The sequence below is a fragment of the Phyllostomus discolor genome, chromosome 2, assembly GCF_004126475.2.
Source record: "Phyllostomus discolor isolate MPI-MPIP mPhyDis1 chromosome 2, mPhyDis1.pri.v3, whole genome shotgun sequence".
Lineage (NCBI taxonomy): Eukaryota > Metazoa > Chordata > Mammalia > Chiroptera > Phyllostomidae > Phyllostomus > Phyllostomus discolor.
This window is the reverse complement of record NC_040904.2, coordinates 51,114,857-51,137,908: the sequence shown is the minus strand read 5'-3', so window position 1 is coordinate 51,137,908 and position 23,052 is coordinate 51,114,857. Positions and strand designations below refer to the sequence as shown.

The following is a 23,052-nucleotide window of genomic DNA, read 5'->3' as shown; positions in this document are numbered from 1 at the left end:
GCCAGGACTTCCAGTATTATTGAATAATAGAGGTAAAAGTAGAAATGCCTGTTTTGTTCCCTATCTTAAGGGGAATGCTTATAGTTTTTGCACTTTGAGTATAATGCTGGCAGTGGGTCTGTCATATACGGCTGTTATTATTTTTAGTATGTTCCCTCTATTCCCACTTTTTTGAGAGCTTTTATCATAAATGGGTGCTGGATTCTATCAAATGCTTTGTCTGTATCTATCGATAAGATCACGTGGTTTTTATCCTTCATTTTGTTTATGTGGTGCATTACATTTATTGATCTGGAAATGTTGTACCTACCTCGCATTCCTGGAATAATTCCCACTTGATCATGGTGTATGATCTGTTTGATACATTTCTGTATTTGATTTGCTAGTATTTTGTTGAGGATTCTAGAATCTATGTTCATCAGGGATATTGGCCTATAGTTTTCTTTCTTTGTAGTGTCTTTCTCTGGTTTTGGAATTATGATAATGCTGACTCATAGAGTGAACTTGGGAGTCTTCCATCCTCTTGAATTTTTTGAAGTAGTTTGAGAAGAGGTGTTAATTCTTCTCAGAATGTTGGGTAAAATTCTCCTATGAAGCCATCTGATCCAGGGATTTTGTTTGTTGGGAGGGTTTTTTTTTTTTTTTATTACTGCTTCAATTTCACTAGGTGCAGTTTAATCTGTCTATTTAGATTCTGTGATTTTTCCTGATTTAGCTTTGGAAGATTGTATCTTTCTAGGAATTTATCGAGTTTGTCCAAGTTGCCCAGTTTGTTGGCATGTAGTTGTTCATAATCTTTTCTTACAATCCTTTGTATTTCTTTGGTGTCCATTGTTATTTTTCCTCTTTGATTTCTAATTTAGTTTCTTTGGACCCTCTCTTTTTTATCTTGATGAATCTGTTAAAGTTTTGTGAGTCTTGATTATTTTTTCAAAGAATCAGCTCTTGGATTCATTGATCTTTTATATAGTTTTTTAAAGACTCTATTTCATTTACTTCCACTCTGATCTGTATAATTTCCTTCCTTCTACTCACTCTGGACTTTGTTTATTTTTCTTTTTCAAGTTTCTTTACGTGCAAAGTTAGATAGTTTATTTGAGCTTTTTCTTGAGTAAGCATGTAATGCTATAAATTACCCTCTTAGGATTGCTTTCCCTGTGTCCCACAGATTTGGGGTTGTTGTAATTTCATTTTCTTTTTTCTTTCTTTTTTTAAACTGTATTTTTTCCATTACCGTTTATCCCCTCATACCTCTCCCCCGCCATAATCACCACACTTTTCAGGGGATCTCCTCTGGCCATGGAAGTAGCCTTCAGAACTTCAGCTTCTGCCCGTGGGAGCCCAGCCAGCCCTCTCGAGCTTCCTCACTCCCCACCAGCCTTGTGGCGGTGAATGATTTCTCCTGTAAGTCCTTCTCTCCAGCCAGTGTTCAGTTGGCTATTCAGGATGATTTTTCTATAATTTGGTTGTAATTCCAGTTTAGTACTGGGAGGAGGTTAATGTAACTTCCCTCTGCTCTGCTGCCAGCTTGGAGAGTCCATCCAGGAAAAATCAAGAATCACTAAGCTTTTAATAAGTACATTCACTTCACTTCTTGGAACTCTCATATCATGCAAACATCCCTAAGGCCATACTATGATATTTTCCCCTAAACTGTACAGAAAGTTTTGAAACGCTATATTTAAAATTAATGGACAGTGATTTACATTTACTGAGTGTTTACTATGTAATAAACTTATTCAAAATGCTTGTTACAGTAGGTAAGACAATGATTCTATTCCAATAGCATATTACCTGACATCAAAACCAACCTGCTGCTTCAGTTGCTGACTTGGGTTGAAAAGTCTTCCCCAGATTACTGTGACCTTGAAGCCTAAGTAGACCTGAAAGATGCATTTGCTGAAGAAGCAGAGCAGTCTGAGCTTCAGGATCTTCTAGTAAGACTGTACATGGTCTAGTTTTTAGACTTGGTTCCATTGTCCTTATTTTTACCCACATACCTATTTTTATGGTATGCCTATTTATCCACACTATAAACAATTATAAAGCATTCTCTAAATTGAAAGGACGTAAGGTGACATAGAGATTGTGTCTTTCCCAAGTGTCCTTTAAGGGGAATTTCATCTATCTGGTACATCTTACTGCACATAATCTCTCATTTATTTTTTCACTCAAAGTTTATTCAAAACTACACATGATCATGTACTATACCTAATGGTGCCAGGTGTCAAGAATATTAAATATGGTAAATATATTTAAAAGTAGATATAACTGTAACCTAGGAATCATTTTATCTTTTGAGATGGAAATTAAAGTGGTTGGAATTTTTATTCCTCCTTCCTCGTCTTCTTTCTGGTATTTTCTAGGGAAGCTGTATGTCTCCTAAACACCTCTAACTCAGCATGCGGCCAAATTTTGTTGAAGATGTAGGGGGCAGGAAAGTTCATGTTCACAAGTTACTTCTGCCAACCCGCCACATGGAACTTCTCATAGGCCTCATTTCTGCTTGGGATTTAGTTGAACACTGCATGGTGTCAGGACTCTGCTATGGTCTGAATGTGTGTGTCTCCCCCCAAATTCTTATGTTGAGAACCCGCTGTCCAAGGTGATGAGGCGGTAATTAGTTAAGAAGGGCATAGCCCTCATGAATAGGATTAGTGCCCTTATATAAGAGAGGCTCAGAGATTCCTAGCCCTTTCTGTGAGGACACAGCAAGAGAGGCCAACTATAAACCAGAAAGTTGGGCCTTCACCAGAGCTCAACCATGCTGGCAGCCTGATCTTGGACTTCCCAGCCTCCAGAGCTCCGAGAGATCAATTTCTGGTTTTTATAAACCATCCGGTCTGTGGTATTTTGCTGCAGCAGCCCGAGCTGACCAAGACAAGAATCCACTTTCTTTTCGCATCTCCTCTCCCCTCCTTCAAGACCATATTCTTACTTACCTTTGAAGCTATAATCCTGACCAAAAAAAGTTGTTGTCTTAGGAAAAATTTCTTCTTTTTAACTGATATTTCTTTTTCTGATATACAGGAAATTTGAACTTTGAAAAATGTATGCACACTATATGGTAATGATCAATTATTAATATCAAATAGGTATATATTGCTATACATTGTTCTTAAGCTTGAGATGAATTCATTCAATGCTATAAAATCCTATGATATAGCTATTTTCATCATTCCTATTTTCCCAGAGAATAAACTGAGGCTTTAGAGACGTTAAGGTTCCAATCTAGGCAGCTGGGCTCCCAAGTCCGTGCCTTAACAATGAAGGCATACCAAAGATCACTGAATCTGTGATAACTACCTATCACTGCATTTATGCATTGATAATGGCAGTTAGATATTGATTGATTATGTTGTTCTCTGACTGTCTCAAGACGCTAATGATACATACTCGCTAATAAAGCGCCTCCCGTGCCCTTTGTTTAGATGAAATTATGTTCACGAGTTTATATATGCCAACTCCTTCCGAGATGCCCTCCTCGGCATACCTTCACTTATGTGTGGAGTCTAAAAAGCAACAAAACAGGAAAAAACAACCCCGAAATGGACTAAAGAAACAGAGACCTAAGTGATGATTTCCAGAAGGGAAGGTCTGGGGGATGGGTGGAAACATGAAGGGGAATAGAGTCAGTAATATCGTGGCAAGTTTATACAGTGACAGATGATTACTAAAATTCGAGGGGCGATCACAGTGTAAGATATAGAGATACTGAACCACCATGTTACACACCCGAAACTAATATAACAAATGTAAGATTGTATACAAACTGTGCTTCAGTTTAAAAAAAACTGTTAAAAAAAGATGTCATCAAACATTACCATTTTTCCTTTCTGGGTTTAGCTAGATGTTTACTCTTTAGGAAGTAGCAATAATGAAATTAACTGGGTTCTCCTCGGTTTCCAACATGAAACCATCGCAGCAGCTGGAAGCAAGCTAGGAGTAAGACGGGGCTGTGTGTGTGAAATCATAATTGCGTGAGCAACTGCTGAACGTGTGAGTTCTGTTAGGAAAGCTAACCTTAAACTACTCTGCCATGATTAGAAACTGAAGTTCTAGAACATTATCCATTATGTCTTCATTTAATGGGGCACATACAACTCATTCTTGGCTGTTAGGGCTCCTGACTTGAGTGGCTCTTTAAATCTTACAGTTACGTGTACTCCAGGGAAAGGAAGCTAAAATCAGTGGAGCAATAAATTTTGCTCTTTTTCTTAAAAGAAAGAAACAAAAAGAGGTTTGTATTCTTTAAAATATTTGAAATAATTAATGTACCTTTTTACTTCATTTGTTGAATGCATGACAAAACCTTTATTTACTCCTGTTTCTTCTTGAATGAACTCTGAACTCTCTGGGTGCGTACTGGAAATCCTCCATTGTGTAGCTCCAACCTGCCTGTCTGCCTTTGCCACGTGTGTTCTCCAACCTGACACTAGTTGCCTTTGACTATTTGTTCTTTCAAAAACAAGCCCTCTCCCTTTCTTTGTAGCCTAGCAAAGGTGACCTGCTGTGTTCCTCATGATTCATTTTCTTATCTCTGTTTTCAAATGTGATTTCCCCTCCTTTTTGTTCCTATATATGATGCTTCCCACATTCTACTGAGAATAGCCATTATTCTATCATTAATAAAAAATGTCTACGCCAGTCTCCTTTTTGAGTTGAGCTCCTTTTCTGCTTATCCTAATGCCAGGCCAGGAGTATGGGCATCGGTGCTTCCTCTCTTTCACTTCTCACCTGCAGCCAGTCACAAACTTCCCCCAGTTATCTGTCCTCTGCATCTCAATCCACTCTCTATCTTTATCTCATCTCATTTGCCCTTGTTTAGGTCTGATGATTTCTTGTCAGAACAACTTGGTCTCCTCCATCTTAATCCTGGTACCAGAGTCACCCTTTTCAAATACACATTTGATCACAGTAAACCTCAAATTAAAACCTTTAAATGGTTTTGATATAATAAAATGTCCAGGTTTCCTAGCCTGGCCAACCATTATAGTATAATTAAGCTGCCTGGTATGGTTTAAGGAAACATGTCCTAAAACACTCGCTTTAATGCCTACTACGAAAAGCAGTAGGGGTTTGTGGTAAGGAAGTAACACAAAGATTTATGAAAGGCCATTCTGGGAAACAAATCAAGTGAACTTTATTTTCAGATTTCAAGAATTGTAGTTGTGTTTTAATGTGTTATTGCCATAGGAACGTATCATAGATCAGGTGTGGGAATTGGTTTTCCTTTCTGACATTTAGGTTAATAGTGTCAGTTTTTAAAAAATATAGTGTGTTGTTATTTGAGTAAGAATGAGTAGGAATGTTGGTACATGTGTTTGGAGGGCTGCCGCACTGCAGCTGAGTAAATACATGCCTGCTTGTCAATCTGCCTGCTTCTGGCACAGCATGGTGACAAAGTCATTAGAGAACAATTACCATCAGAATTAATTATAATGCTCAGAATCTGACTAATGCATACTTTGAAGAATCAATTGACTCCTGTCCTAGGAATGGTGTGCTGGTTCTGGGACCTTTGGGGAGGGACTCCGTGCAGATCGATGTCAGACACTGCCTGTGACTAGCCCTGGGATGCCTGTTAGGAGCTACAAAGTGATCCGTGGCTGGTGGCTTCCTCTGCTGGGTCTGCGTTTGCATGGGAGAGGCCAAGCTGTGTACCAAGGCCAGCTTCCACCAGTACGGGGCCTGGGGAAGGTCAGCAAAAGGCCCCTGGCACCCCGAGTCTGCCTCTGCCTGCCTGCTGCCTATTAGGCTCAGCCACTGAAAGAGCTTCTGGTGGTACCCAGGCTGCATGAGGCAGGTTCTCAGCAAGTCACCGGGTAGGGGTGAGTGGTGTTTACAAGGATGATACAGATTCTAGCTTGGTGCCAGTGCTGGGTCTGAGTCCACTCAGCAAAAGTTTCAGGGCACAGCAAGGCCAGTCTCCACCTGCCTGGGACCTGAGGACGTTTGTAGCGAGTCACAGTCTCAGAGGGTGATCAGCGGGGAGCCAGTAGAGTTCATCAGGCTAAGGCAGATTAAGGTTTGGCCTGCGGAGGGAAGACTAGGGAGGTATTTCTGTGTGGATATAAATCCTGTAATCTTCAATATTAGAATAATAGTTCTCCCATTCACCTAAATATTTAATATAAAAGTGATTATCCCCATCCATTATTATTATTCAATCACATTAATTCATTCAGCAACACTTAATTTTGCAAAGAGCACTGCGAAAATATAAACAAATAAGATGTATTTCTAATGCCCCCAAAGAACTTAAAACCTGCTTCTGGAAATAATGCAAATGAGGTTAAGAATTATAACTAGCAAAGGAGAAAAAGTGCGATCTATGACAATGTCATTTCTTCACCGCGCATTCCCTGAGCCCGACCTAACCTAGAATTGGTCTCTCGGAAGTCTGCTCAGAGTGTTAAACTGGAGGGGAGAGCTAGTAACTAGATTGCTTGCAGCTTTTCTTAGCATTGCTCACAAGTATTTAAGCAGAAAATAGAGATCCTGAGTAAAATTAGTTTAAAAAAACCTGTCTTGTTGTAAAAACCCACTTTACAGAGAGGGATGGAGATGCGATGCTGGGTGCTTGGGCTGGTTTCATCCACGGTCTGGACCGTACAGGCTCCCTCTGTTGGTTTATTTATTCAGTTATCTACTTATCTATTTTTTAATTTTTATCTACCAATTCATTTATTTATTTTCTTGCTTGAGGAAAAGGTGCTGTCAGGAGTCACAGTTCGCAAAGGCAAAGCAGACACGGGGCTGTTCCTCATGGAATTTCCATTCTGGAGGGAGTGGTGTACATGCCTACAGGGTGCCAGCCGGTCCTCTGACTGGACACTCTGTGGAAGGGCTGACATTCGACCTGGCTCTTTTATTATCATCATTTTCATTCTCAACTGAGGGTTTTTTAAAAAAATTTTAGAGAGGGTGGGTAGAGAGACTGAGAAACATCGATTGGTTGCCTCCCACACGCTCCTTGACTGGGGATTGAACCTGTCACCTAGGTATGTGCCCTGACCAGAAATCACACCCGAAACCTTTTGATGTCGGGGATGACACTCCAACTAACTGACTCACCTGGTGGGGGCTGAACTGGCCTGTTTAGAATTTAGTAAACTAGAAGAGATGCAGAGGACATTCTGGAGTAAGGTAAGAAAAGTAAATGAACAAAGTCTCACAAGTTCAAGAGTCTATGACCAAGAAAGCAAGTGCAAGCTCATAATCCACTATCCATAATTTCTAAATCCCAGAAGCTCTGAAAACCATTATATTTTTCTTGTTTGTAGCAAACTTATTTGGTAGCATAACCTGACTGAATTGACATGAGGCTGTTTATAATCATTATTTATTCTACTTATGACAATATTTGTATAATTTTCTACAGAAATATCAGTGTTTTCAATTACAGGTGCTGTCCCAACATACAGATTATGCTAATATTCTATTCATTTACTGTATTACTTTAAAAAATACCATCTTGTGCCCCTAAAACCTGAATTGCAATTAACTCCTTTTCCCAAGTGTTTCAGACAGAGATTATGGACCTGAAGTAATTACCGTCGATGCAATGTTATAGAAGCTATAGTCAGAAAGCTAGATAAAGGTTATGCTTGTCCGTGAATGCCTCGTGAAAGATGTTGGGAATTCTACATTAGGTTGTGTGATAGGGTTTTAAAGAAGGTAGTGAAATAGTCAGCCATGTTTTATCAAGAAGGACACGTGGCCCTGGCTGGCGTAGCTCAGTGGATTGAGCGCGGGCTGAGAACCAAAGTGTCGCAGGTTTGATTCCCAGTCAGGGCACATGCCTGGGGTGCAGGCCACGGCCCCCAGCAACCGCACATTGATGTTTTTCTCTCTCTCTCTCTCTCTCTCTTTCTCCCTCCCTTCCCTCTCTAAAAATAAATAAATAAAATCTTTAAAAATTTTTTCAAAAAAAAAGGACACATGGCAGAGTCAAAGATGAGGGTGAGAGGTAGGGATGGCTGGGGTGGGGGGTAGTGGTGGTTGGAGGGAAATGGAGACAACTGTACTTGAACAACAATAAAAAATAAATAGAAATAAAAAAGATTAGTTTGTATTCCTGATGTACTCCATTTTAAATTTGTTTCTCCAAACAACCACTAAACCTGGGATATTTTCCTTTGAGGATGACAGTGGTGTCAGATGACATGCCTTTTGGAAATAGACATTCACATCCATCATTTGTTCCCTTGTGAAGGCATGTGGGAGAAATGGGGTTAGAGAAAGCAATAGAGAATGGTGTGCCGCTTGCTACGTGTTGTATTGTATAAATATGATCAGGATTTGGTGTCCCCAGATGACTTTGCTTTGAAAGTGCAAAAACTGGTTCCTGGAAGAAAAACTAAACCAGAAAATACCACAAGAGACACTTATATATTTCAACTTCTATCACATTCTCTACAGAACAATTTCATTTTAGTTAGGTTAAGAAAAGTATTTGACAATCGAAGATGTTGTCATCGATGGTGTTGTTGTTAGTGTGTGTGTGTGTGTGTGTGTGTGTGCATGTGCCTCCCAGTGAGGTTTTAAACTCTGTGGCTGGAAACAAGCAGGAAGAGGTTGGGAATTAGAAAACTGACTCTAGGAGGCACACATCTCGTTTTGTCTTGGCGCATCTGGAGAGTTAGGTGGCTTCTCACTTTCCCTGAGTTTGTGATTAATCCCGGGACCCCAGGAATAAAAATGCATTTTCCTTTTACTTTAAAAAATGTCATTGGAGGGGCTAGAAGCAGAGGTAGGTGTATGTGATAAAACTGTAAACTGGTATAGCTTCAAAAAGAGTGCCTGGTAGCTGCATTAGGAATATTACTAAATACACTTCCAGGAAGTCATATTTTAATCCCTATAAGTCTGTTCAGGAAATCAGAAAATTCCATACAATTCATAACTATGCTTTTTCAGAAAATTTCAACATTTGACTTTAGAAGTACCAAGAATAATAATAGCGTACTTGCAAACACTTCATGGCTCTCACTAAATCCAAGGACCCCCCAAAGCAAGACTATCTCCTAGAAGGTGGGCCCCTTGTAGTAAAGGCTTCCCTGGCTAGGTGAGTGTTCTAGGAACCCATCTGTGTCAGGGTGCCAGCTGGTGTTGTGAGAACCTGTGTTTTTTTTCAGTGAATTTTTTTGAAGACTTATTCAGTGTGTTTGCCCATTTCATGATGGGTGATCTGTGAGTGCACCTGCCCACACTGCACTGGGTTTTCAGCAGTTTTTGACCAAAAAATGGCAGGACCCCCATTCCCCATTCTCCCTATTCACCAGATCTCACCCTGAGTGCTTTTATTTCCCCCAATGGAAAAAGTCCTCAAAGGGAAATGGTTTGCTGACATGGAAGAGGTGAAGCAAAGAAAATGACAGAAGCACTAAAAGGCATCAAAATTGACAAGTTCAAAACTGTTCTGAGCAGTGGAAAAACATCTCTGTAGGTGTATTGCATCAGATAGAGAATACTTTGAAAGTGACTGAAGTTTAAATGTCTAAGAATAAATACACAGTTTTTTATAAACAAATTTCTTTTTTTTGCATCCCCCCTTCTTTACTAGGCCATGAAAAAAGTGTTTTTGATGCTATAACCTCAAGAGTTGTGGTCTGAGTTTTTAGCATTCTTATAAGTTTTTAAAAAATTACTTATAAAAATATACTTATATTTAAATACATAATATTTACTTCTGCTTTTAAAAGTATTCAACATTAGTTTTGGAAAATTTAAAAAATACAGAAAAGCTGGAATAGAAATTGATGATAATATCTATGGAGTGTTTTAATGTTCCACAGGCCCTGTACCTCATGTACTCTATACATTATCTCAGTTAAGCTTTACCGTGTGATATGTTATTATTCTCATTTTATGTAAGTAGAAACCGATGTGCAGAAAGGTTAGGCCACAAGCACAAGGCATCCTGGTGGGACACGCGAAGTGGAAACAAAGCCCCAGTGGTCTAGTTCCAGCAGCCACCGCAGTCTGCTGCCTCCCCTCCACTGCCAGTGCCCAGCGAAGGGTCACTCAGAGACAGCCACTGTCTGCTTTGCGTGTATAACTGAAATCTTAGTGCAGACGTTTGTTTCACCTTTGTTGCTGGACTTTTTTAAATAGTTAAACCTGTTCAGTAATAAAATGGCAAAGGTGTGATCTTGGTTTACTGATCCCGAATGGAGCCCCGATTCTGAGAGTCTGAGTGATGCCTTGGATTGAAAACAAACCAACAATGACTCAAAACCAAACAAACAAACAGACAAAAAAATGAAAAGAAAAACACTCTCCTGGAGATCTTGCTAATGTGCCCTGTGAAGCAACCACTGTTTCCATTCCTCATCTCGAGGTGTCAGTGACAGCATAAGGCACCTGATAGAAAATGGAAAAGGGACTGATTTTCTAAGTGTTATCTTTCTATTCCTTTCCTTCTCACATACAAGAATTCAAAGTAAGGTTAATAACCTCAAAGTGTTAGAATCAGTCTTTGAGACAAATATTTTTTATTTGTGTGTACAGATTATAAATTGTAAATGCAGGAGTGGTCAGTGGGTGATTTATACCATGTCCTGATTAAAAAAAATAAGCCCCTTTTTAAACATATACTAGTCCTTGTAAGCAGAAAGAGAATCTTGGGAAAACGAGATTAGAAATGTATTTGTGTGGAGTCTGTAAGTGTTGAGCTCAGCCTTAGGCATTGTCTCCCCTCATTCCTCCTCCACCTGGTATATACTTAAGGCTCTATCAGCCAGATTTTCCTAGTCCTTCCATTGAAAAAAATGATAATTAACCCATCAAACTAGAAATTGGAAACAGTTACAAATTTAGGAAGTGGGAAACCTTTCAGATTGGTTCTCTAGAAACCTCTTTTCCCAGGTATTTGTTGGTCTTTCAAGATTATTATGTTAGACTATTCAATTAAAGTTTTCAAAATACTGCTTTTCTCCTGGACCAAGGTTCTTTTCACTTATATGAAGGCCTCCTTTGTGTTTGTCATACCTGCCACCATCTGGAAGGTGTGTCATTGATTTTCAGGAAAGGCAGAATGCATGACACGTGTTGCTTTTATATGTAATTGCCACATAAAATTATAATGAACGTGATTAAAGCCCTATTTTCAGATGAACAATAAGGTTAACAGTATCTTGAAAGAAAATCGTATAACTATTCTATGACACAGATGAAAATTTACATTCCATTCAGCAGATATTTGCTGACCATTTCTTATGTTTTGAGCAGAGTCTGTGTGTGGAAGAAAGTAATAGTGGTAGTGTGATACCATGAGTAAAACTCATACTTTCCATGAAAAGGAATAGTGTGTGTGTGTGTGTGTGTGTGTGTGTGTGTGTTTGCGGTGAGAAAATGTATGTAAAGCATATGCCCAAGTAATTGTGATATGAGTCATGGCATGGTAAGTTCTTCAGCTTTTCCTGATTCTTCCAACTAGACCAACACTCACCCCCTACTTTACACACTGTAGCACCATGTACTTTCCTTGTTTGTACCATTCACGGTTGCAGTTGTTTGTATGATTATTTGGCTAAAATTTCAACAAATGCTTTGGCTCTGCTATAACTTGATCAGATATAAAGATTGTAAGTTAAACGGATCAAAGATTGCTGTTGTGAAAGTTCTGTGCTATGACATATGCATAGGTGAATTCTAAAGAGGAGCATCCAACCTACTCAGGGAAGCGTTTTGGTGGAGGCGACTCTGGGCCCAGTTTTTGAAAGATGGATACATGTGCCCCCTGGGATAAGAGAGAAGGCAGGATGTCCCAGCAATGGGGAGAACATGTGAAAAGATACACACACTTGAAAATGTGTCTCAAGGACGTCAGAGGATATCAATAGAGTTAAGTTCATGGAGAAAGATGGAGGAAGATGAGGCAAATCATAGAATGTCTCTGGGGGCAGCTTAAATTGTTGACTTTATCTTGAATGCTCTGAAAAGTTTCTAAAGAACAAAATCCTTCAGGGATTTGAGTTTTGGGGTGATTATTTTGGCAGTGTGGAGGGTAAACTGAAGAGGGCTGGACTGTCTTTCACAATGATGTTGCAGCAATCATGCAAGAGGTGAGTAGGCACTGAAAGAAGACAGGAACGAAGTGGAGGGATGTGTGAGATGTTAAGGAAATAATATCTCACCCTCTGCCTGATGGGAGGTGAGTTAGCAAGAAGAGTCTAGGATGGTTTACAGGTTTTGGAACTTGGGAACTATATAGAGGGAATCTTTTACTAAAATGTTCAATTTTGGGGGAAAGAGATGTGTACAGATTTGTTGTTTTGTAAGTGCCTGTGGATCATTTCAGGAGAACTTTCCAGGAAAGCCTGGGTGTATGAGATTAAAACTATGGAGGGAGTGGAATCTGGTCAGCAGTCATCAGCAGACTATGACATATGTAGAAGGATGCCCAAGAAAAGTAAATAAAAGGAAAAGATAAGAGGCTGCAACTCTGGAAACAGTAGAACTTGGAGCATGGCCAGGTGGGAAACTAAGAAATTAAATAGAGAAGTAAAAAGCAATGACAACAAGAAGAAATGGGTGCCTCCAATGACAAGGAGGAAGAGCTTTATGAAATAGAGAGTGATTAATAATTTTAATACATATAATTACAGTTTGTGTATAATTATGACAAAGTGCACCTACAGAAAGTAGAAGAGCCTATTTTAGAAGAAGAGCATTAGTGGGGTGCATGGGCAAAAGGCAGCATGCACAGGCATAGGAGAGAGTGAAAGGTGCTAAAGTGGAGGCTGTACAGGTACTTCTTTTTAAGGCACGGGTGTCAAACTCATCTTCACAGGGGGCCACATCAGCCTCGCGGTGGCCTTCAAAGGGCGGAATGTAATTTTAGGACTGTATAAATGTAACTACTCCTTAACAGTTAAGTGAGAGCTCATTGTGGTCACCAGGTAGAAACAAGGTGCTGGGCCAGATAAAACAAGGTGGAGGGCTGGATTCAGCCCGCAGGCCTTGTGTTTGCCACCTGTGTTTAAAGGTGTTTGTGTGTTTATAGGGAAAAAAGGATAGAAAAAATGCACAAAGAGGGGTTTTGAAAATTCGACATGAAGCTCTTGCGTGGTACATGCAATGGCCATCTGGGTCTCACACTGTGCTCTGCAGAGGCACAAGGACAGGCACACATGTATATTTGTGAGTGCATTCATGTGCATAACAGGCACCTTAAGGGATGCTAAAACATTCCCTTTCTAAAGTCTGACAACACCATCAAGTCTTTGCTATGGCTCAAGTCAATGGTTCCAGTTAGTTCTTCTCCTCCTCCCCTGTCTTGACCATAGGTCCCCTGTCTTGACCATAGGTCCACAACCACTTGTATTAGCACAGTTAAAGCTCATTGTTATCACAGTTAGCCCAACCCATAGTTAAGACTCTCTCCCAGACCCTATTCAGAAAGCTGACACTAGTACATACCGCATAGTCCCTGTAAAAGCAATGTTATATTTGCTGCTGTCAGGTCTGTAAATGAATGACTGCCCTCTGCTTCTGGAAAGCAGATGAATTTGCAGAGAGAACATTTAATTTTCAGAAAAGGGAAAATTCCCTGAAATAATTTCTATGTTATTTTATAAAATAAATTTGAGTTTTACACTATTAAAACCAGAAGAAGCACACAGTGTCTTGTAAAGAATATTGCACTGAAATGATTTTTTGGGAATGCAGACTGGTGTACCCACTGTGGAAAACAGTATGGAATTTCCTCAGAAAACTAAAAATGGAACTGCCTTTTGACCCAGCAATTCTGCTGCTAGGATTATACTCTAAGAGCCCTGAAACACCAATTCAAAAGAACCTATGCACCCCAATATTCATAACAGCACAATTTACAATAGCCAAGTACTGGAAGCAACCTAAGTGCCCATCAATAAATGAGTGGGTCAAAAAACTGGTACATCTACACAATGGAATACTATGCAGCAGAAAGAAAGAAGGAGCTCCTATCCTTCATGACAGCATGGATGGAACTGGAGAACATTATGCTGAGTGAAATCAGTTAGACAGTGAAAGGCAAATATCATATAATCTCACCTGTAAGTAGAACATAATCAACCAAACAAACAAGCAAGCAAAACAGAACCAGAGACATGGAAATAAAGAACAAATTGACAGTAACCAGAGGAGGGGGAGGGTGATAACAGGGTGGGGAGGAAGAAGGGGAAGGGTCATGTCAAGGAACTTGTATAAAGGGCCCATGGACAAAGACAATGGGAGGGGGAAGATTGAATGTGGAAGGTGAGGGGTGGGTAGTGCAGGGGAGAGTAATGGGGAGAAAATGAGGACAACTATAATTGAACAACAATTAAAAAATGACAAAAAAGGGGGGGATATTGCATTGGGAGGCAGTGTCCTGACGTGAGTGGTAACTCTGCCACTAGGAGCCATGTGACTTCAGGGGAAGTCACTGTCCCCTTTTTTGCCGTCAGTTCTGCGAAAGGATAGAGCTAAATATTGCCTATTTTTGTCTCATTTATGTTGAAATTTTATTCCCTTAAATCCTGAATGGAGCCATTGCACAAATAAATTTCCTTTTCCTATCAGTCTTTTGGAAAAACTCCATTCTTGTCAAATGTCACTATATTGGAGTTTATCTTTTTGTCCTTTACCAACTTCCTAGACAAACGAAATTGACCCCTTCATTTTTGCTCTACAATAGTTTTCAAGCATCTCTATCCTCATCACCACTATTTGTATAGCTATCTGCTCTTCCCCACAGACTTACATATGAGGTCACAGAGGGCAGGGGGCATCTTTATGATATGCATTGTATGCTCAACAAACATGCATTGAACAGAAATAAAAATCATTTAACTCATTCAACAGGTAGGCAGTATATACGACTGGTATCAACAATGGCTGAGCTTTTTTGAGACAGGCCTTGTTCATACTATAAAGTTAAGGAGACTTTTAATCTGGCAAGAATGGGTAATGTGAAAGCTAGAAGGGGTTAGATGAGTGTTTATTATGAGTTGGTGGGTTCTTTATTGTTTTTTGTTGTCTTTAATACCCAAAATTGTTGAAATTCCCCAAAAGCATGGGGGAGTCAAATACAGTTTATTTCATATAAGCTAATATTAATTATTTTCCCTCACTGTCACCTAAATTTAAGACCTCACTTAAAAAATTAGTGCATACATTATAATTAAAATAAGAGGACTATCTCTGACCTACAACACTTAGTACTTTTCTTGTTTTTTATGTCATGTACCCTACTCATTGTAGAGGACAAGTCTTATCTATGTGTAAACACTTTTTGGGGTGAACATTCTGCTTTTAGGCATTGAGAAGGTGGGATTCTGACTTAAGTTTGCTGACTCAGGCCATCAGGACCATATCCTATCGGCTACTTGGAAATGACATTTTCCACTTTCAGTGTATCTCCTTCTCTTTCTGTATTTTATAATCAGTCTCAGTAATAAATACTTTTTTAATCAAAACAAAATTTATATATTTAACTATGTGACTATATTTTATATATTCTTTGTATTGAAGAATTAATGTACATACATAATACCATGTTTTAAAAGTACAAAACGAGATGCCCTAGTCCCCTCCCCAGACCACACCTGCTGCCAGTTTCCTATGCGCCCTTTCAGAGAGAGTCTGTGAATTTACAAACACAAATGTAAGCACATTCTTTTTACATCACACAAATTGCAGCATACTTTATATTCTTTTACATGTTTGTTAAAGTTCATGTATTATAAATTCACATAATTAAATTTCAAATAATGAATTTTAGAGGTCTTTCATATCAAGACAGAGTTGATAATTTTTAAAATTTCAGAGCACTCCCTGCTGACGGGTCAGCATCATTAGTGTCAGATAGCACATCGGCAGGGTGGTACTGGTACCCTGTGTGCTGTCACTTGTTCACTCCACAAAACCATATCCGGGTGTTAAAGTCTAGAAAAGGCATTTGGGAAAAGTGGCTTTTTAAAGTTTGATAGATGGATGGCAATCCATGAGTATATTCAGCGTGTACTCTGCTCAAGAATGTAAGAGTTCCATTTCCTTTACATTCTCTCTAGTACCCTGGCTTATCAAACATTTTTATCCTTGAAACCCAAATAATTAAATTATTGATATTTAATATATTTTATAGTTCTCTGATTGTGAGTGAATCTTATGAGTTTTCTCATATTTAAAAGTGAATTATTTCTCCTGCATAGTTCAAATCCTTACTCTAAATTCTTTGTGGGTTGTTTATTAATTTGGTGCACAGTTGTAAAATATTCCCCAAATGAAAAATCCACAGTAACAGTCCCCATATTATTTTACTTGAGCAATGTGAAACATTAAATGTTAATTTAATATTGATTTCATTCTATCGATATTTAATAAATAATTTATTAGAAGTTCCAGGTACTAAGATTAAAAAGTGAAAGATATAGATACCTCAATTTGTAAGTAAAGGAGCTCATAATCTCTTGAGGGAAGAGACATATGTGCAGGCAGAATAAGATTAATTCTATGGTGCAGGAACAATATTTGTTACGGGAGCCCTCCCATATGCGTGAATGACTTCAGGGTAGAGTTAGGAGGCAGCAGAGAACATTTCCCAGAGGGAGCTGGTGGCATTTTAGGGCCTGAGTGGGGGGTTAGAGTCTGAGAAGAGTTCAGGTAATAGCAGTGAGAATGCCCACTTAGAACTCTGCCTTCCTTTTGTTTGTTTATTTTTTGATCCTTGCCTGAGGACATATTTATTCATTTTCTTAGAGGGGAGGCATAAAGAAAGAGAGATTGGCTGCCTCTTGCATACGCCCTGACTGGGGCTCGAACCTGAAACCTAGTTAGGTACCCTGACTGGGTATGAAACACCGCCACCTTTTGGAGTACATGGTGATGCTCCAACCAACTGAGTCATATGGCCAGGGCAGAACTGTGCTTATATTTTGGTAGTGAGTTTTGACTAATAAGTGACTATTGTTTTCCTGAATTTCATGAGTATTAACTATCTTGGATTGATTGACTTCATATTTCTCACATAAAAACAACTCGTACTTGGCTATGATGAGGTAAAAACATTTTCCTTCTATTTGACTTATATAACTCACATTTAAAGGTTTTTTAAAAATATAAATGACAAGCTCTGCATTGATTCCAAACAAAATGTTACAGAGTTATTAGAATGGAAAACCTCCAACGCTAGCAGCAAATCCTGAAGTATTATTTATTTGAAGATTGGTGTCTAGGGTGGGATGGTTGGAAGAAAATGCATGAAAGTCTTATACCTTAACTGGATGTCAGAAGGTTTTACCAGAAAACACCTGTAAAAGTAACATTATTTGTTGCCTTTTTTTTAATCAGTAAGGTAAGATGTAGTGTGCTTAGATTAAATGAGAATTACTACCCTGTGTCTCCTAGTGATGTGACAGAACATAGGGCAGGGCCGGGGATAAATACAGAGTCTGAATTTGGGTGCTGGGTCTTTCAGAGGTGGAGTTTGTTCTTTGGTGGATGTAGTGCCCACTAGTTGTGGCTAGGAAGTAAGATGGTAGCATTTGTTAAGCACTGGACATTGGATGTTTAGAGGAGAGATGCCTCCTTCAGTTCAGCTCACATTTCTTAATCTACATAAAGCTTTTCCTAACTGCTGTTTCTCCCTCAAAAGATAGAATGACCCAGTTTTTTCTCTGTACCTTCACTGAGCTCTGCAGTGCTACCTGTATTGCAAAGCTGTGTTTTACTTATGGCTTATATATCTCCCTTTACTAGCTTTTAGGGCATGGATTTAGTTTTAGTTTCCAAATATTTATGGAAAGTATGAACGGATGAGTGACTGAAAAGTTATCTTGAAACCTTACCCCCTTCTTCTAATGACAATGACCTTGTTTTGAACTCCTGTATCAAAAAAATGTTTAAATTAATATAATTTAATTCCATTGCCCTTCTTAGTGGTGATTTCTGGTATTTTGTTTTCTTAAATATATTTTATTGATTATACTATTACAGCTGTCCCATTTCCCTCCCTTTATTCCCCTCTGCCTTGTACCCACCCCCACATTCTTCTTCCTTAGTTCATGTCCATGGGTCATACATATAAATTCTTTGGCTTCTAAAAGTGGTGTTTTTTTTTCCCAGTAGCAAAATGGGAAAATAACATGAACAGGCAATTTCTTTGAAAAAATATAAGCTATCAAACAAATTAAAAATGTTCAAAGTCACTCATAATTAGAGACATGCAAATTAAGGTGATATTACAATTACACTGACAAAAATAAAACAGTAGGACAATACAATCTATTGGTGGGGCAGTGGGGAAATAGGAACTCTCATACAAGGAATTCGTACAAGGTTCTTAGGACATTGCAGATGTTTTACATACTTAAATAATGGAGAAATAAAGTTGATTAATTTTAGTTGATTAAAATCAACCACTATGGAATACAAGTAATAATAAATGGACATAACTGGATTACAATCAAATAAACTACACTGAAAAGGAAGAGGAAGAAAGGAACTAATCTAAGTCATTTTGAAAAATACTATTTTGACTAGACAGTGTAAGAGGCTAAAGATAAAAACATCGCTTCTGTGGCATTCTTGCCAAAATTAATAACCTTTGACTAATCAGTAGAAAACACCAGAAAACCCAAATTGAAAGACATTCAATAAAATATTTGAGCAACATTTATTAAAAATGTCAATGTCCTGAAAGACAAGAAGAGACTGAAGCTCTCTCATAAACTGAAGAAGATTGAGGAGACAACTAAATGCAGTGTGGGTCCCAGTTGAATCCTGAAACAGAAAAAGAAAGGACATTAGGGATTTAAAAATTGGTGAAAGTTTGCAGTTTATTTTAATAGCACGGTGCCGTGTGAATTTTCTGGTTTTGATGGTTGTACACTGGCTATGTAAGTTGTTAACATTAGGAGCTGGGTAAATAGTGTACATGAATGCTGTATTATTTTACAAGTTTTCTGTAAGTCTAAATTTATTTCAAAATAAAAAATTTAGAGAAGAAGAAATAGAAGAACAAATAAAGAACAAGAATATAAATTTTTAAAAGACTCAGGTGTTTGCTTTTTTTGAAAATAGTTAAAAGTTATTTAGACCATATGTCATTAATAAAGTGAACTTAGCTGCTCGTGGCTATTTCTGTCACATTATCTAATGAAATTGGTTTTATTGCCATCTCTGTGTGTTTGGGCTATTCTAACAAAAAACACCATAGACTGGGTGGCCTAAGCAACAAGCATTTATTTTTCACAGTTCTGGAGGCAGGGAAGTCCAAGGTCAAGTCACCAAGATCCTATGTCCGTTAAGGACTGGCTTCCTGGTTCACAGATGACCATTTTCTTGCTATGTCCTCACATGATGGAAGTGGAAAGGAAACTCTCTGGAGTCTCTTTTGTAAGGGCAGGAATCCCATTCATGATCCAGAAGCTTCCCAAAGGCCACACTTCTACTGCCTGAGGGGCTAGGAATTCAGTATAAGAATTTGAGCGGGGGATACATTCAGTCTGTGGCAGTTGCCTATCCAAATTGGATTTGAAGGTATTTCTGAGGTGTGAGATACAGGCCTGGTTTCACCCCAGCAGTCAGTGGAGTACATACAACACAGAACAAAGGTGCTACCACACTGATGTTGGTCTTTTAGTTTCTGTGTTGGTTTCTGTTTGAAAATATAACTTACTCTTCACTTGATAGACATTTTGTCATTAGTATACTCATTAAAAGTTTTTGGCCTGACACAATTTTGAATATCTTATTACTGATTCAATGTGGGCTTCCAAGCAGATAAATACACTGATTAATCGCACAGCTGTTGCCAAGAGTCGGCAGATTCCTATGTTTAATATGAGCAGAAAATGTCTTAGATAAGTCACCACTTAAAAATCTCAGAACTCCCTCAGACAATTATTAATTCCTACAAACTATGAATAAATAACTCTGTATAAAAAGGAAAACTTTAGATACTAGGAGTTTAAACAAGCTCAGCTTTCATTATGTACCAGATTTTCTAATCACTCTTAGAAAGTGATTATTTCAGTCTGAAGCCATATGTGTGGGTCACCTGCTAGAGCTGGTCCAAGGTCAATTAAAAACCAGAAAGAATGCCTAACGTAAAAAACAAAAACAACTCAATAATTCAATCAGAGACAGACACATAATTTAAAATTTGGTCATTAAAATAACAATGTATCCTGAATTTAAAATTTAAAAATATAATTGCCAATAAAATTTTGATTTTGTCTTATAGAATAATACAAACAGAAAGCAGAATATTCGGAAGTTTTGCTTAAACTTCGATTTGCCACATCACTACCGTCCATTGTGCTCCTGGCTAGTACTGTCTGTCTTGTTTTGTCTTGTGTTTGGATGATGTGGTGGCTGTACACATGTGTTTTCCTTGAGCACCGCCCAAGATACTTTAGGAAGACTACATCTGTGTGCCTAATTGTGGAACTGGAAGTCCCCTTAGGAGTTGCTTTAACAAACAGGTACATTGAAGTCCTGATAAGGGTAAGAACCTTTATTTTTTAATAAGTTTAAGTAATAAATTTCTAGTGATCAATAAATACTATTTTATATCTGTTTTGATCCAGTTTCCATAATATATAGTAAGAAAAAAATTTGCATTAAAAGGCTCTGTGTTTTCTTTGATTTAATCTGAACTCACTTGAGAGTTCAGTGACTATAAAAATCTGTTAATGTGATCCCTTGAATTGGTTTTTCAACTACTGTGATGATTCATTTTCTTTGTGCTGAATATGCTTGGACACAGGAATCACTTCAAGAGCCATTTAAACAGAAGACAACAGACCATTTGAATATGAATTGTGACAGTTACCTTTCCTGCCCTGCCTTCTAATAGTTTATAGTTTTGCTGGGGAGGCAGAAGGTTCACATTCAGAAGGGTTCAATCCCTTCCTGTAATGAAATAAAAGAGCCAGTATGTTAAGTCCTTGAGGAGCACCTAGAACCCAGGAAGTTGGGAATAGCACCTTGTCTTGCAAAGCTAATAAAAATCTTCAAAGCACTTTCACAAGTTTCACTGTACTGAATCCTTGCACTGACTCTGGCCAGTAGGCAAAGAGGTTCATTATAAATACAAAAACTGATGCTCAGGATGTCGTGTGTATTTTAAATTCACACATGGACCTACTTGTCCGCTCTGGTCCCTTTGACGGTATCAGGATCTTGCCTCATTTGTGTGTGTGCATGTGTGTGCTATGTTCCAAGGAAAGCATTTACTGTATCCCAAAGTAAACAGATAGCTCTGGCACTGGGTTCCAGAGCAGGAGCGCTCTACCGGAAAGCTCTCTGCCTGTGCTCCAGCATGAAGGACTATTTTTAGGTGTTTTTCTTTTGCTAATTGCCTCTCCCTCCATGGGGAATTTCTATGGTAGAATGCCCAGGTGAGCCAAGTTTCTCACTAATTCCCGAAGAGACCGGAAAGACAACGGCCGTGACCCAGGTTGCCCAGAGATGACAGTGCAGCAGCGTTAGCAAGATCTTCAAGGACCTTGCAGCCCACAGAGCCTGGCTGATTCCAGGGAACAACAGTTCTAAGAGATGATTGGAAGAAAGGCCTGGATGTATCTTCCTGAGCCTTGGAAGCATCTCTAATGACCTTATCTGGCTTGAGCTAAATTCTGAAAGGAACTAAGAGAGTGTGGAGCCAGGGGTGGCGGTGGGCTCAAGGCCGTCCAGATGTTCTGGCTTTCTTCTGCCACCTTTGAGAGGAAAAAGGAAGTGACTTCTGAAAGAATATTTTTTTCAGACAAAGTGAGTATTTTCTTCAGCACTTAGAGAACATCATAGGAATTGTGAAGTCTTAGCCTAGAGAAGAGAAAAAGGAAAGTGGTGTTGAAAACCATTTTTACTCCTTTGGAGGGAGGAGCTAACTAGCTAGTGCTAGGTGTCTGTGGGAAAATGGGTGGAACAAACTTGAAGTTTTTGGCTCAGTGTCAGTGTAAACCTTCTAACAGGTTTTGTGCAATGAACTAACTTGGGAACTGGTGATTTCTCTATGCCTGAACTGGCCAAGCAGAAACGCAAGCAGAAACGTCGACACTAGTATGGACACTAGTGTTCGCTGGAAAGTGAAAGTGATGGAAAACCCTCAGGTGGGGTGCTAAGTGATCATCGTTAACACTATTATAGCAGTTATTTTATACCAAGTGTTTTCTTAACCCTCAACAAGGGGTGTATAAGGTAAATGTTGTAACTTTTTTAGAGATGAGGAAACTGAGGCACAGAGAGGTTAAATAATTTGTTCAAGGTCACATAAAGAAAGAATTTGAATCTAGGCTGTTTATCTCCAGTGTTTATATTCTTAACCATTTGCTATATTGCTGAGTCCTCTACAGTCCCTCTTGCCGTGAGATTCCAGGTAGGGTGGGTGGAGTTCAGTCCCACTGTCGGCATTCTTGGCAGGTTTTGTGCATAAACCTTCCAAAGGGGCTTTGATGGCTTCCCCTGGGAGCAAACAAATGAACACTCTAACCAACAAGTCAATAAATAAAGCCAAAGAGGTTGTTGGTGAAAAAATAATCAAGGCCTTCAGACCCACATGGGAAGATCACTGGTCATCTTTGGGGTCAGGTGGCAGAGGCAGAGCGATCAGAATTTTGAGCCAAAGGGAAGTGCTCTTGTTTCTGATTATCTTCCTCCTCTGCCTCCCCTCCCTGGCGTCCCAAGCCCCCTTCTGGCCTCCCTTTCCTTTGCACTGGCCTTCCCACTGGACCCGTGTTAAACTTCTCCAGGACACTGGAAGGCTCAGGGACGATCACGAAACAACCAATTCTCTATTCCATACCCTTCGCCACGCCTGTATACAGAGGGGCAAGTGTTACCCGAGGTTACAGAGCCCCCATCAGAAAATCCAGGTGCCCAGGCTCCCACATCAGGGCTCGGCCCACACCTAGGCACACCTTCCGCTCACTCGCGCACCCGTGAGCTTTCTTTATCCCATATCCCCTCCTCCCCACCCCTACTCTCCAGTTCCCTGGAGTCGCATCTTAAGCTTTGCAGGCACCGGGGTCCAGTCCTTCCAGCGGGCGCTTCCCTTCCGCCGCATTCCCACGCCCA

The 23,052-nt window shown here is 39.3% G+C and overlaps 1 protein-coding gene across 2 annotated transcripts in view; it reads left to right on the top strand.

Moving 5' to 3' along the window:
• FGF12 (fibroblast growth factor 12) overlaps positions 1–23,052 on the top strand; it is a 504,413-nt gene that overhangs the window by 139,285 nt on the left and 342,076 nt on the right. The window lies entirely within an intron of this gene.